Here is a 14778-nt window from a genome sequence, read left to right as displayed (position 1 = left end):
AAACATGAACATGTGAATATTGAGCTGTTTTTAGGTCAGTTTCTGTCCCTTTATTCCTTCAATTATTTCTCCAACAAGACTTCATTATATGCCTTCGACTTCTTCATATGAAATGTTCCACTATGAGTGTAGATCATCCTGACAAATTTTCAGATTTTTATTCCATGTAGTTGGGCCGGAAATGCTGCTGGACCTCTTACAGGTCCAGTTTTCCAGTTTTGCTTCTGTAGAAAATTGGGCTGATTGTTTGAAGGCCTTCCACTCAAAAAAAGCTCTTGCACTCTTCATAAGAAATTATCCTTGGACTGTCTATAATGGATCTGGAAAGTTTCAGCTCATTTCGATTTCATTTGGTTAGTCTGCCACCCCTCCTTCCTTATCTAGCTCGGTTTCTCCTAGCCGAAGTAGGAAAATATGCTAAAGTTGACTTTTCATACTTCCATAGTAGGCTTTATTTAGCCTCTAAATATATATTTCGAACTTGTCGACAATATATAGCTTGAGCCACTGATATTGGCTCAATTTCTCCAAGACGTGCCTTGTCAGGCCAAAATATTTATTTTGGGTCCAAACAACCCCAAGTTTTGCTCCTTTCAAATAATACATGTTACAATTTCGCCATGATAAATGCTCTCGAGTAGGAGACTTGCTGAGCTAACCCAAAAAGAACAAAACTATTGATCTAGAAATGCGCACAATGTCAAAATACAATCTGACCCTCAAAATTAAGAAAATCTCTTAATTATAATCCCTTGCTTCAAGGGAAAACCCTTTGATTCTGAAATACAAAGCTAACAAATAGAGATGTGTGTGTTGTTAAAAATTACGGCTGCATTTGAGTTGTTTTGCAGGTTGCCTATGTACCCCGAGAGGGATCAAGCCACTCGTAGTTCCAAAGTTGTTGCTTTGGGTTTTGACAGATAGATGACATGTCGAAATATTTTGGTTAGGTATTTGGGTGATTTTGGTTTTGAAAGAACCAGTGATTGGGTTTAAGTTGTGGATGCATCCAGATATAAATCTAGATTGCCTACATACCCTGTGAAGGGATCAAACCATTGTAGTTCATAGTTATTTTTGTTGTAAATGATAATGGCTATTCATGCAATAGGTATTGCTTGATGTGTGCGATCACTATTGATTGGCGATTGATATACTTCTAATTGGCGATTGACAGACTCGTAATTGTATGAGTGATTGGTTTAACTATTAAGTTTTACCTTTTGTACACAAGATGTAGTCCTATAAACCTCATAGTGAGATGAATAGAAACACATCCCATTCTCTACGTCATTTCTCTCTTCTCTCAAACTCTCTCACATTATGTTTTACAACATGTTATCAGCACAAGAAGGTCTGAAATTGTTGATCAACCAAAGGAGGATCATCGTTCAATCTGGTTTAGGATCTGAATCACAAACAAGCTGTTGGATTGGCTGAGAAGACAACCTTCACAGTTATGCACAAATAAGATGAAGATTCATCAGTTCTACTTTGAGTAAAGTTCTCCAAATTCTAATTTTAATTCATGTTTTCAAACCTGCTTGATTATGTAAAAAATCCTCCATGATGCATGAACCCTAAGTCTTGGAATATTTTTATATATATTTGTTCATGTTTTGGATTGATTGATTGGAAAAAGAAAAAAAATTAGCGTCTTTAGGATTGCAGTTGTTTTTGGTTTCTGTAGCCCAAATGGCTAACCCGAAGGCCCAAAGCCGCAAGGCCTGCCTAACAGAGCAGATGAAGCCACTTCAGCGCCCCATTGAGGCCCTGTTTGGGATTGCTTCGCTTTTAAAAAAATCAACTTTTGTTCAAAATTTTAGATTTTATTGTGTTTGGTAAGTAAATAAAAAGCAGCTTCAAATGAAAGTTATAGGTCACTGGCAGCAGATTTTAGAAGCAGCTCAGAGGTTGCTTTTAGAAGCTGTTGTGGATCAAAACACGGTATGCAGTTGTTTTATGTACAAACAACACTTTTAAAAATATTATTTACAAAAGACAAAATTGTTTTAATTCACAGCTGATTATTCTCACAGTACAGCAGCAGCAGTTTTTTTTAAAAGTCACAGCAATCCCAAACTAGGCCTAAATTCAAGGCCCAGAAGCACCTTGCCTGTCCTAGAAGGCTGGTAATGGGCTGACTGCATCAAGCTACCCAAAAGATCCTTGGATTGAGCCCAGTTGAGCTCCACCAACTGCCAGGCCTAGAAGGTTGTCAAGCAGCCCAATGTAGAGCGTCATGTGTCGCTTTGTTAGGAGCACCTATAGCTTCAAGCTGCCCAAGTCAAGCCCAGTAAGCCTGCTTTCTCTTTGGTTCCACGAAGCCATAGCCTACCCTTCTTCAGCCTCAGGTAGAGCCCAACAGGCCCTACCATCGAGCGCAGTTCTTCTTTGATCCAGAAGAACTCAATAAAAGGAAAAAAAAAAATGAAATTCTCTTTTGGGAGATTTGAACCCAAGCATAACTATGTGCAACCAAATAACCTTCCTGCCGTGCTATTTTAGCACGTTGGTATATGCTAAACATATTTTATATATATTCCACGCTAGCAGCATTTATTCCAATTGTGACATTTAATTTATGATTCTTTTTATGCAATTATGAGATGTTATTCCAACTTGTGTTGTTCATAATTATTTTTGCTACTTGTTTAAATTTTCGTGCTAGAATATATGTGTAGAAAATGCAAGTACTTAATGAACCAGAAGTTTATACATAAATATTGAACCCGTAATTTCGATAAAGCCATAGAAGGAACTTGAAGTTTCCTACATAAATTCACCATACATGATAAAACCAAAAGATTTTAAATGTTTAATCCGATTTCTCAAGCCATGTTATAGAACCTAAAGTTCCCATTAGTTATACATATATTTTCACATTAAGTCACGAAATGTTATGAATCTTCTCCAACTAGGCTCATCTAGTTGGATGCGATGTCTAGGTAAGGTTTGGATGGGGCTGTGTACTTAAGTGAGCCTCGCTCCACCTAAACCTCATACTTCCTTACCTGGTCGTATTCAATTGGAGTTACCTATAGGGTTGAGTAATATCCACGATTTAATGTCAAATTTTAGCAATTGAAAGTTTCTGGAAGAAATTATTTAAAGTTGGCATGCTTTCTTGCCTGAAGCAAGACATGATTAGTAAGATATTGAACAAGCCCATCTGCCCAAAACAATACAAAGAGAGGCATTTTACTAATTCTCGGAATTGATCACTATCTTGTTGTTCACTGAAAAGAACAACAACCCTGTTGAGGAATGATCAAGCCAGTCCTATTGGTACCCAAGTAGATCTTTTGCTTGAAGCAAATGATGTTACTCATCGCGAACCTAATCGACCGAAAGAAGAAATTGCGGCCATGGAAGAGACAAAAAGTCTGATCTTTCGAGACAAGGAAAGAGAGGTAAACCCAAAATTGGCCTATATGACTGTGAGCCGTATAGCCAAGGCCCAAAGTTAAAGCCTATGGCCCCATGTTATAGTGCCCTTGTCCAACAAGCCCAAGTGGAAAGAAACATTAATGGCGGGTCTAGCCCATCGCCACCAAAATCAGCATGATCTTTCTTATGGATGTGGAGGAATTGACTACTAGTCCAGCACTTGCCGTGCAATAACCCAAGCTGTAGATGAGTATTACGTCGGTCGCGGAACTCGAAAGACCAATTTTGTTAAAAGGTCATTTTCTATCAAAACCACACCAGAGATCATGGATTTTCAAGCAATTACTGGACATACAGAGGATTAGAACTCAAAGACATGGATATAATTGGCTCCTTGTGCCATATCCATTTCATCTTAATAAATGAAACATCTTCGGATTTTGGTGATTTATGTTTTCAATTATTATTATTATTATTATTTTTTTTTTGGTTACAAGCGGGGTCAAAAAGACCCAAACAAAAGAAAAAGAACAACTAAGTGTGATAGCACATGCCAGATCTTCTGATAAGTGTGATGTTTTCAATTATTTTGAATTATGGAAATGTGGTTATGTTCGAATATATTTAATTCAATAAACTTATTTATACATGTGATCCGTTGAATTAAATAAATGATTAGGCATATTTTGTGGGGAAGTTTGTTGTCTGGCTAGTAGTACTATTACGCACATCATACTCTCAGATCGGATATATTTTTCAAACTTAGTGTCTATCCATACCTCTGTGACAACCGTATCAGGCCAATCCAACCTGATAGAGGCTATGGCAAAACCCACTATATGTTGTCCAATGGTACTGAACTTACCATTAATGAGGCCTTATATTCTCCACATTCCAGAATAACGTTATTAAGTGTTAAGGATATTCGAACCAACGGTTACCACGTTGAAACCACTGAGAAAAAGGAGTGGAATATCTTTGCATAAACAATTCGAGCAACTACTTGCTATAGCATGGCCGTTTGGGACACCCAGGTCAAAGTATGATGCACCGTATTCTCAACTCCTTGCACTTGCATCCCCTTCTGAATAAGGGTTAATGACACACTATGCTAAGCTTACTAGTTAGGAATATTTAATACTAGACCATCATATGCAAAGACTAATACATACACCACCATTTTTTTGCACAGAATGCAAGGGAAATTTGTGGACATATCTAACCACCATGCGGACCAGTTAAATATTAATGGTTTTGGTTGATGTATTGACAAAGTGATCACATGTTACACTATTATCCACAAGAAAATGTTTCTTTTGCTAAACTTTTGCCTAGATCTTGAAATTGAGGCTCACCACTCGGATTATCCCATAAAGTCCATAAGACTTGATAATGCCGAAGAGTTTACATAGAAGTTTTTTGATGATTATTGCATATCTCTTGGGATTGATGTTGAACATATAGTTCCCTATGTTCATACCCAAGATGGTCTCACAAATAGAATCTTAGTAATGTGCACCAAGCTTCTAGTTTTTGCGTCGGGCTATGCAATCTTGCATGCAGCCATGTTGGTCATGTTGAGGCCTACTACTACCCAACCTTACTCCTTGTTACACCTGGTGACTAGGTACTAACCTGACGTTTTGTACTTATGCGCATTTGGGTATGCAGTTCTCGTGCCAATTATGCCGCCACAATGTACAAATTTGGGTCCTGAACAAATGATAGACATGTATGTCGATCATGAATCCCATTCATTATGTGCTATTTAGAGCCTTTGATAAGCGATCTCTTTTCTGCTAGATTTACAGATTGTCACTTTGATGAGACAGTCTTCCCGCCGTTAGGGGGAGATAAGAATGTCACAATTCCTGATGAACAGCGGAATTAACATGAAATGTACCCACTATGTCTCATCTTGATCCCCGAACCACACAATGTGATATTGAAGTGCGAAGAATTCTAGATCTACAGAGTGTAGCCCAAAATATGCCAGATGCTTCATTTGATCTAGCTAAAGTGACGAGATCACATATACCTGCTACAATTGTGCCTGCAAGGATAGACGTCCCTGTAGGACGTGTCGTCCCAAATGGATGAGGTACGACCTTGGTGACTAACCAGTCATATGTCCCTACCTAGAAGCGAGGTAGACCATTAGGTTCGAAGGATTCTTATCCCTAGAAGAGGGTAAACTTGGCACAAACGAATCTTCTTGACATCACAATCTCAAACCGATTCATCTCACAAGATAAATTCAGATTATGGGTACATCCTAGAAGAGACCATGTTGGGGGACGCTCCAACATTTGAACCCATTCCCGAGAATAGAGAAATCTCGGTAAATTTAGTGAGATTTGAAATCGGAATGAGATTATCATCAATGATGTGTTTGTATTTCGGGTGGCCACCGAAACTATAACAAGCGATGAAATCGAACCTTTCTTTGTTGATGAATATCAATGAAGAGACAACTGGCCAAAAAGGAAATAAGCAATCCAGGTCGAATTAGATTCCTTGACAAAGAGAAAGGTGTTTGGGCCTGTTGTTCCTACACCTCCCCATGTTAAACTTGTAGGATTTAAATAGGTATTTGTAAGGAAGCGTAATGAGAAAACGGGATTATGATACACAATGCTCATCTAGTGGCGCAAGGATTTTCTCAACGCCCTTTGATTGATTACGAGGAGACATATTCTCCCTTAATGGACGTCATAACATTCCGCTACCTTATCAGTTTGCTAGTTTCTAAAAAATTGAATATGCAGCTTATAAATGTGGTCACAACTTATCTCTTTGGGGATCATGATATAGAGATACACATGAAAGTTCTTGAAGGACTTAAGGTACCCAATGCAAATAGTTCTAGACCACGGAACATGCTCTCCATTAGTTTTGAGGTGTTCACTTTATGGATTAAAACAATCTAGATAGAGGTGGTATAACCATCTAAATGAATATTTGATTGGGATGGGATATGTGAATAATGAACTATGCCCGTGCGTGTTTATTAAGGAAACAAGTTTTGATTTTACAATTATGGTGGTCTTTGTGAATGACATGAATTTGATAGATACTCCAGAAGAGATCAAGGAAACCGCAAAGCACTTGAAGTTGGAATTTGAGATGAAAGGCCTTGGGAGAACAAATTATTGTCTTGACCTGGAGCCCGAGCATAGTGTAGATGAAATTTTGGTCCATTAAATTACATCTAGAAAATGTTAAGATGCTTTAATGATGATAAAAGTAAGCACACCCATAGTCGTCCGAAGTCTAGATAGAACCGTATTATCCTGTAGATAATAACGAAGAGATATTGGTGTCGGAAATTCCATAGCTAAGTGCAATAGTGCATTATTGTACTTGGCTTAATGACTTAGATTGGAGATCTCATTCGATGTGAACTTGTTAGCTAGATATAGCTATGCGCCAACACTGAAATGGCATAAAACACATTTTTCGCTACCTTAGAGGTATAGCAGACATGCATGGGCTTATTCAATCCCTATGCATCAAGAAATAGATCAAACCCCCTTAATCCTTAAAATGATGCTCGCCTTGTTGGATATGCTGATGCAGGCTATCTATCAAACCCGCACAAGGCGCGTTCCCAAACTGATTATGTCTTTACCATTGGGAATACTGCAATCTCTTGGAGGTTTATGAAACAGACTCTTGTTGCTACCTCTTCGAATCATGCTGAAATTCTGGCTCTTCACGAAGCAATACATGAATATGTATGGTTGAGAGCCATCACAAAGCATGTTCGAATCACATGTGGACTGCATTCCACCACTAATAAACCAACGACTATCCACGTGGATAATGATGCTTGTATCGAGCAAATGAAGACGTGTTTCATCAAATGAGACAACACCAAACATATTGCACTAAAGTTCTTCTTCAATCAGCAACAACAGGAGCATCAAAAGATTGAAGTCAAGCAGATTCGATCTGAAAACAATCGTGCAGACCCTCACTTTATGTTTTACAACAATTTTTAGGTATTTGGGATTTCTTGGTTTTGCACTAAAAGGATTTTCATTTTAAGTTTCAAAGTACCTTTTTTTTTTTTTTTTACGAAACCAAAGCTCAGGTATTTTGATTTGGACACTCGTAGCGAGCATTCCGGAGAAGAGGAAGATGAGTATGGTGAGGAGAACAGCAATGCTTGCCATTTAGAAACTGGAGGAGAATTCAAGGGTGGTGTTTGTTGGTAGTTGGATTCTTGGCATGAGTCAAGTTATATACTGGAGGAACCGATTCGTTTTTAAGTCTCTGCTAGCTGCAATCACTCTTGAGATTAATTTCTAGAGGCTTCATCCATATTTTGTGAGGTTTCAAAGTAACTTTCTGAGTAAATGAAGGCAATTCTAAATGGTCTTCACTTTTACCTTTCCAAAATATATCAATTCACCATCTTTTGTAAATCGAACTCAATGGCTGGCTACTCAATGCTTGGTAGTTGCCTATCGAATTCTCGGCTACAACTTTAAGTTTGGAAACTACTGAACAGTACCATGTGTTTGAAAGCTAGCCACAAAGAAAGTTCAGTCGCGACCAAACTTGCCAAACAGTGTTTCAATTCTATAGGAGTTAACCTGTGGTGGGTTCAGAGAGAATATTGGACTGTGCATTTTCAGTTTATCTTGAAATTTATTTGACCGATTTTTCTTGCTTATGTTGCAGGTGCTAATGCAGTTGAGTTCATCATCAACCACGCTGAAGTTTCAATAGCTTTTGTTCAAGATAACAAAATCCCTGCTGTGAGTTATTTTCCAAACTATTATGTCATTATCGTAACTAGATATATTTTTGAAGCCACTGATGAATTATATTTCGGTACTAGAACCTTCATAATCCAATTTTGTTGTACTAAACATGATATAAATGCAAAGACCAACTTGCCTTGTATATTTGGACCCTTTGATTGTTATCTTGGTTTCTTCCTATTATGGCACTCCATTTATATAAAATTTATTCCCCTCTCCTTTCATGTTGTCAACAGACCATATACTTTTCCTTACAGACAGTGTGGTAAACAACTTAACACAGTTAGAAATTTCAATATTCTAGCTTTTTAAGATATTCTATCTTCATGTTTCCGAATTAGTGCTTATTCTGCCTCTTCAGAAGGGAAAAAAAAAAAAATTGTCGCAGAATAGCTCCTGTAACTTGGCATAAGTTGTTTTGGGTGCAATCTGGTGATGGACTTCACCAGGTCCTGTACCTATATTTGGTCTATGGGACAGTTTTAAATCATAGATGTACCTCATTTTAAATAAACTAGCAGAGAACAGTTTGGTCATGGAGATTTAGTAGTTTTGTTACTGAAAAGGTCAGTACAAGACTATTTTCATTTTTGTAGCACTATCAATATGAAATTAGTTCCTCATTCTCAAATGAAATATTTAATCCTTAATCTGTTTCATACATGTATGCTCTGCCTGTTTAAAATGCTAGTTTTGCCAAGACAAAAATTTAAATCACGTGGATGCAACCCAATTTAGTGAGCAGTTATAGTCAATTGTAACATCTTCAAGATTTGTTGTTTTTGCCAAGACAACATGTGAGGACGTCATTCTCCAAGACAGTTTTGTCTAGGAATAAAAAATTTCAGTTTGCAACAAGCTTGTTAAACCAATTCGTTGCTTTCTATTTGGTGATGTTAGTGGTGTTAACTGTGTCATTATGATTAAAGTTGGGGTTTGTACCGACCCTCAACTGGGGGAGATTTATACTTTCATTTTGGCAGAGATTGGACCCCATATTAGATCAAATTATGCTGGAATCTTTGTGGTTGGCCATCAAATTACAGATTTTTTACCAACTAATTAAACTAAGGGTACTAATACAATTTTGAGTAAAGTCGTCCTGTGAAAGCAGATTTATTTTATAGTTTATATTTTTTTTCCAAAGTAACTTCGTTGAAGTATTACCAATAGTTGGTTATACAGCTGTAGTTGCCTCAATATGAATTTGTGTTTATTGGTATCGTTTTCTTTTGTGAAATTTTTCTCATTTTTGCTTCAGTAGTTTCAGAGATAATAACAAACATTTGTAGCAAAATAGAGGACTGACATCTGAACAATAATGATATTGCAGGACTACTGGAAAGTTATTGTCCCAAACAGTGACCGACTGCATAAGTAATATATACTGATGCACATCTGGAGATTGGAAAGCTGTAATTAGTACTAATGCAGCAATGTTGGTAAAGCATTGTCTATGGACCAAATGTGACGAATGCAGGTTACATTTTAGACTCTCCCTTTTTTTTTTATATCTTTGGAGTTTCAAAATAGTTTGTAATAATTAATATCAACTCTGTTTGGCATTCTCCATTTGTGTGGATATAGTAGTTGAACTAGTTTACCAAGCCTGGTTCCATGTAACTGATACATGAAAAATTGCATTATGGAAAGCGATATTAAATTTGTTTTCGAAGTTTGATCTATTGCACTAGTCATATTTCACTAAATTCTTTCAAGGTCTTTCTATTTTCTGAGTTTATAGCATTGTTATCTGAAATTACTTCCCCCTCATTCAAAACTAAAAAAATTCAGATCATGATTGTGTTGATCGATCTTTCAAGGTCTTTCTATTTTCTGAGTTTATAGTATTGTTATCTGAAATTATTTCCTTATTCAAAAGTAAAAAGTTCAGAATTGTGTTGATCGATCACCAAATATATATTTTCAGTGTCTGATTTAGAATGATATATACTTGAAGGCATGATTTAAGAAAAGTGAGATTAAGTTTTTCATATGCAGCGTCCAATTATTTTTATGCAATTGCAATGATTTTCTTTTTCATTTGATCAGTTTCTTGTTGAGTACCACTACATTATAATTAACTTGAGAAATATTTGCCCTGGTTTTTTGTTATCGTAAAATTTATGCCTAAATTGGTTCCTGCAGGTATTGCGAATAGAGTTTCCTCTGGTGGAACCATACCCTGTTCCAATATGCATATAAGTTAGGCAGCTCATCAGTTGGCATTTTTCATTGGCAGTCTTATTCTAAGCTACTGAAAGGTTTGAATAACAAGAAGTTGGTGTATCTGAAGAAGTCTCTTTCACAAGACAAAGCACAAGCTTGGGTTTAAAAAGGTCAGTAATAGAATACTGAGACTGTTTGACCCCAATTGTCAATTTTGTTTACCAAGTTGCTTGGTTGCTTTGGATACTATTGATGTGTCCTTGTGGTCAAGTGTGTTTCTGAGGCAACCAGCCTCGTCCAACTTTACCTCAGAATACGGAAAACTTTCCCGTAAGATAAGCAGGTGTTGGAAACTATGAGTAGAAGGTGTTACTTTATTGCTATGGTTCACAATAAAACAAATGCATATATTATTCGCTTTTCCTCTGTTTATTGGTCATATCAGAGATGTAGACGCTATTGGTCTCATAGATCCTTATTGGACCTTTTTACTTGTAGTGGAATAATGTATTACTAGTCCTTAACTATCATAAAATCTCAGACTCAATTTGATTTCAATCAAGATTCGCAAAGAGAGGAAACTAAGAGTTCTAAACTATTATGACATCTCAGATCTGTAGCTATTTATTGATGGAAGACTCTATGAGTCAATGGGAACCAAGGTAATATCAGAGTTTGGGCTATGACAAACTGAATTTGTTAAGGATTGAAGGACTATTTCAGTTTGATTGAGCTGATGTAGAGGTAAGTAACTTATGTAGAACATTGAGGTGCCTTGTTGATTTACACAACTTCCGTTTTTATAAAAGTTATTTCCTTCTCCTTTTCTTGTTTTCTATTATCACGTGGTATTCTTTGTACATATTCTATCTTGCCTACCAAACTGTTCTATATATTTAAAAAGTAGATGATAAGCTATTTCTTTGAATACTTGATATTTGAGGTGCAAGTTGTTAGGATTGTGTATACATTGACTGCATATCATAATTAATATATACTTGAATCAGTTTAAATCATAGTGAAGATTGAGGAAATTAAACAAGGTTGAGTATTTGACTCAACATGCTTTCTCACCTTAATTCATGATAATGTGTTTGGCGTATGAGATGTCGAGTATGAATGCTTTTGTGGTCATTCAAATGACCTTAATTTTCTAAATCAGCTACCACAACACAGAAGCAGATATATATGAAAAGAAGAGATCTACATTTCATCAGTTTCTTAAATCGTGCTGAAATTACTGAAAGCTGTGGTTGGTTCCCCCCAACAACTATTGAAGCATGGCTTGAGTTGGTCCCAGAACTGGGATATGATGCAATTTCTAGTGTGCCATGTGGAGAGATTTCCTTGAGAGGAAAAACCTTGTTTTCTGGTTATCACAAGCTGCAAGATCTAACTAAAGGTGGGCTGTTGGAGTTGCTGGAGGGGTTTTTGGAGTCACCGCTGCAGTTTCTCAGGTATCAGACACTGTGGCAGTTATGGGATTGATTATGTACGTTAAATCAAGTGTCACATGTATTGTGAATGCTACTGAGCTTATACACAGTAGAACCATAGCCAAAAAAAAAAAAGCAGAATCATAGCATATCATATTTTTATTCATTTTTCAGTCTGTTAATTGGAACTTGGAAGAAGTCACTACTACAAAAAAAGCATTTAAGGACGTTCGAAAAACGTCTTTAAAAACTTTAGATGACACGCAAAAAAAGCGTCATCTATCAAGGAGTCATTGTAAGTCATTTTTTAGGACGTTTAAAAAACGTCATAAAATATCTATTAGGACACTTAAAAAACGTCCTTGTAGCTCTAAAAGGGTGTCATCTAATGTCTACTAAGACATCACAAAAGCGTCCTTAAAACTCAAAAAAAGGTCATGTAAAGTTTACTAGGACACATTTTAAGTGTCCTTAAATCTTCAAAAAAATGTCCTCAAATATTTACTAGGACATTTCCAAAATGTCCTCTTAACTAAAAAAAATGTCATTGTACATATTGGAGGACTAGCAAAAGATATCTTTATAAGGTTAAAAACGGTCATATATCACATACGAGGACACGCAGTGTGTGTCCTTAAATTAAAAAAAAAAACGTCATTGTAGACATTATATGATTTAAAAAAAAAGAGGCAAATTAATGTCATCCATTTACACTATTTTTGTCATGGAGATTCCAAGCAATGTGTACAAATTATCCCAAGACTTGTGGCATCCAAAATACACATTGCCAACCGCGAGTCTTGGTGAGATTAGATTACATGTACTTCTAGTGCTTACAAAAAGCTAGCTGATCTAAAACTTTACATGGGCATGCACAAAAACTCAGCTTAATATATACTTTGCAAAATATACCAATTACCAAACTATTCTACATCATCTTGAAGTAATGTTTCAACAAGATCAGCCCACTCTACTCGTACATCATCTATCTCTTCTTGATTGTAACTTTGGTTGTTGAACTGCAACAACAATCAATATAAAGCAATAAATTTCCTTTTATTATTTGTTTCCACAAGTAATACCAGCAAGCATGTACAATATATAGTCTGTTATTTTTACCAAAACCAGCATAGAAACAATTTTTAATTGCAATAGGAATTACACTAGCTATTCTAATCATTTAAGAGCTAACCTTGCTTCTTGTTAATATGGTTGGCTCCTCAATGATTGCTTTCATGAACTTCATTACATAATATCCACATTCCACTTTTCCAGGTTGAGTAGGACACTACAAAGTTCAGTTAAGTAAATCGTATTAAGTAAGAATATCATTAGTGGAACCTCTCCTGTCAATTGAACATTCCACATATAAGCAACAAACTATATAAATCAATTATATAACATGGTCCTTGCATATTTTGGCATTCATTATCCATCTGATCAGATTTGCATGGTCAGGTGCTATAACAACACATCTAAAACTGAAATAAACAAGCACTTAGAGAGAGAGAGAGAGAGAAACAGAGGGGTGTATTAGTCTAAGGCACTTTAGCTTAAAAACTGAACTGAAACTGCAACAGTCAATATAGAGATCATAACTTGAACAGATTACCTGTATGATTTTCCAAATAGCATTTTTTCTATTCCTTCCTTTTTGGGCATTAAACATCCTTAGAGCGCTGCACACATGCATGTATATGAACCCATTATACACTAAGCATATTGTGTCAAAACCAAATGAAATCTCATACGAAAAAGTAAGAGAATCACGTACACATCTATAACACCCTTTAATCCATGGTCTATGTCAACAGGATTAAGGGAGTCCAAGTAATACACCATATCACTATAAGGATTAATTACAACCATAACCCAGTGAAACCTACATGAAACAAATTAATTTTACAGCTCTTCATTTTCACATACAACACTAAATGAAATTAAACGTGGACATTTTAGATTAACTTACCCAAAATTGTAAGAAGCAAAAATCAATTGCTGTTCCTTGCTTTTCTCTAATCTTATTGACAATGCAAACGATCTTTCATCTCGTTTTCCAGAATCATGAGAGAAGGAAGATGGATCCGCAAATCCATACAAGTTATCCTTATGATCTTTCTTTAATAATGACCACAGATGTCTTAAGCAAAACAAAGCCAACAATGAACAACTTAATAGATAATACTAACAATTTCGAATGAAGTAGATACTTAAAAATCGTGGTTTTAGCCTAACCTCATGTAGATTGTCATGCAAACAGAAGAGACTGGTTCCATCGAACAAAATTCAATGACGTCATCTTTGTTCAGATAAGTGTCTTGTTCATATCCGAAGACACCAGACTCAATGGCCACCTTCAATGGTTTTTCTTCTCGCATTGTCTTAGCAAAACGCAATAGAAATCGCACAGATAGAGGCATCTTGTACAAGTTTTGTGGCAACGAGTGTTTAAATGATGCATTTGGAGTCTTTAGCTTGGGCTAACAGTGAAACAAAGAGTATAGGTCAATATATATATGATGGTGATAGAGAATCACTACTATTCATAGAAAATAAAATCTCATGATGTAAATCATACCTTTTCATTGGTCACTATGACAAGATTCCGAGGCCAAGCTACATGAGTCCCAATTGCTTGTCTAAGAGTCACAATTTCATCACCAATAGGTATTGGCAGAAGAGCCTCACCCTTGATAGGTACTTCAACAGAAACGCGTACGTTACCATCCCCTAATGGCACTCCATGAATTGGCCCATCTAATGGAATCACCATTCCCATTGCAACAACATTATTGATATTCCCCACAGCTAACTTGCACTTCTTTGACTGGCCAAGAAAAAGTGTTTACATCATTTTTATTAATTACTATAAATGTAGTTTAAGCATCTAAAAGATTATATGTACGTACCTTCTCAATATCTTGTGGCTTGTCTTTGGGAACCTCTGTATAGCCATCTTGTTTGTTTTTTCCAGGTTTCAAAGCTGATTCTTCTTTATTGTGTTGCTTTAC

The 14778-nt window shown here is 36.2% G+C and overlaps 1 long non-coding RNA gene across 1 annotated transcript; it reads left to right on the top strand.

The window, feature by feature from the left end:
- The first annotated feature begins 7852 nt into the window (after positions 1 to 7852).
- Positions 7853 to 9634, top strand: LOC121049896. Its single transcript, XR_005801586.1, has 3 exons — positions 7853 to 7996; positions 8080 to 8156; positions 9496 to 9634. It is a non-coding gene; the product is annotated as an uncharacterized LOC121049896 (long non-coding RNA).
- Positions 9635 to 14778: the final 5144 nt, after the last annotated feature.

Source organism: Rosa chinensis, chromosome 6 (genome assembly GCF_002994745.2).
Source record: "Rosa chinensis cultivar Old Blush chromosome 6, RchiOBHm-V2, whole genome shotgun sequence".
Taxonomy (NCBI): domain Eukaryota; kingdom Viridiplantae; phylum Streptophyta; class Magnoliopsida; order Rosales; family Rosaceae; genus Rosa; species Rosa chinensis.
This window is presented reverse-complemented; position numbering and strand designations above follow the sequence as displayed.